This window comes from Emiliania huxleyi, assembly GCF_000372725.1.
Source record: "Emiliania huxleyi CCMP1516 unplaced genomic scaffold EMIHUscaffold_107, whole genome shotgun sequence".
In the NCBI taxonomy this organism is placed as follows: domain Eukaryota; phylum Haptophyta; order Isochrysidales; family Noelaerhabdaceae; genus Emiliania; species Emiliania huxleyi.
In genome coordinates, this window is record NW_005201984.1 from 383,133 (window position 1) to 385,084 (window position 1,952).

Here is a 1,952-nt window from a genome sequence, read left to right on the forward strand (position 1 = left end):
GTTGTATGTTTTCTTTCTTTTTGGCTCCCATGACACTCACAGACAGAGAGAGAGATTTTAGAAAACCAACCAGAAATCACGACTCTCACAGTGATTTGGCCCGCTCGGCAGCTTGTCAGCCCTCAGCCGAAGCTGGGGCCGGTCCCGTATAGCCGAGTGACACTCATCTCCTTAAAATCCCTGTGTATGTGTTGCGGCGGCGTGCCGTCCTCATGTGACGGCCCGCCGGTAGGTCGAGGAGTGAGTGCGACGCCGAGACTGGGCGGCGACGGAGGCGGCGAGGTCGAGGCGGCGCGAGGGAGGAGGTGAGGGAGGCGGCGAGGAGAGATTGGTTGAGGGTGTGAGGGGCGAGGGCGGTCAGAAGCAAGGGTCGCCGTCGTCTCGTGTCTCGGCGGCAACTCCAGCCTCCACGTCGCCCGCAACCCCCCGCGCGTCGCAGCCGCCACAGCCCACACGCAGCGGCGCCGGCGGTCGGTGTGGCGACAACAGCTAGACCATCGCCCTGTGCGCGTCCGCCGCGCGTGAAGTGGCATCTCTCAGCTGAACGCGTATAGACGGCGTTCACAGTGAAGTACCGGAGGGGTGCATTGACCACTAGATTGACCATTGTCGGGCCGGTAGTGGAGAGCACCGCCCGCCGCCCGGGCCGCAGCAGCGCGCCGCGCAGTTTGCGAGCAGAACGAGAGCGAGCCAGCCACCTGTTCACAGCAAGCCGCGTGAATGAGACGCTGTTCACACTTGCAGCCAGCGGCTCCCCGATTTCGAGCCCGGACGGTATAATTTCTTTCGCCACCTTAAAGAGGTTTGAGAGAAAGAAAGAAAATAGACAACACCAAGGGAGGGATGGGAGGACGGCACGCCGCGAGGCGGATTTCTTCCTTTTGCAGCTGGCGCCTTGCAAACGGCCGCTTCATGACTCTGAGATACTGTGGGAAGGACGGCCCTGGCATGTCGGCACCAGAAGCTGGTATGCGCCAGCCAGCGAGAACAAAAAAAGAAAATTTGGGTGAAATTTTTTTTGAGCTTAGCTCTCGATGTTATGAAAACAAACGCAAGGCGGACACACACACATCGCTCTCGGGCCCACAGACATCCCGCACACCCGCCGCCCCCGCGCGCGCCCCACCCCGGCCGGGAGAAAGGGGAGTGACAGTTTGGGACGGCAACAGAACGAGTATGTTGAGTCCTGGCTCAACAACGCAGAGAGAAATGAAAGCCGTCGCACACAATTTTTTTCTTCGTCGCCGCGCCTTCCACAACGGTCTCTTGTCTCGGCTGGGCGGAGCTGCGACGCCAGCGCGGTCTCCGGGATGTCGTCGGTGGGTGTCGATGTGTCGGCGCTGCTGAGAGAGGAGGAGGCGCCGCCGCTCCCCTCCGCTGGCCCCAAAGCCACCGCATCCGCTGCGGCAGACGGGCGGGCTGTTGGCTCCCTCACTGCTCCTCGCCTGCAGGTGATGGTGGCAGGGTTGGACCACGACGCAGGCTCGGAGCTGGCTTGGCTGGATGCGGCGGCGCACCCCAATCGCCCGGTGTGCCACCACCCACCCACCCGCCAGGGTCACCGCCCCATGCCATACCACGGCCAAGCGACGGCCGAGCTCCGTTCCTTCCCGCCGTCGCGCCTCGCGTTGCGCCGCGGTGGGTCCCCGCCGTCTCTCACGCGCCCCGCGCCGCCTCGCCCCGCGGCCGTGCAGCTCGAGGCCGGCCACGTGCTGCGGCTTCCCCTCTGGTGCGCTGGCAAGCTGCACGACTACGGGCACGTGACCCTCGCGCTGCCGGAGATGTTCTCTGACGGGCCGAGGCGCGACATGGACGCGGACGCGTCGCACCTCAACCTGCGCGAGTGCTGCGACTGGTACTTTGAGACCGGCCGCGAGCTCGCAGGCGCGACCCCCCCCAGCCTTCCAAGTTCTCCGGCAAACCCTTCTTCTCTGCGCCTCTGCCCGATTGGC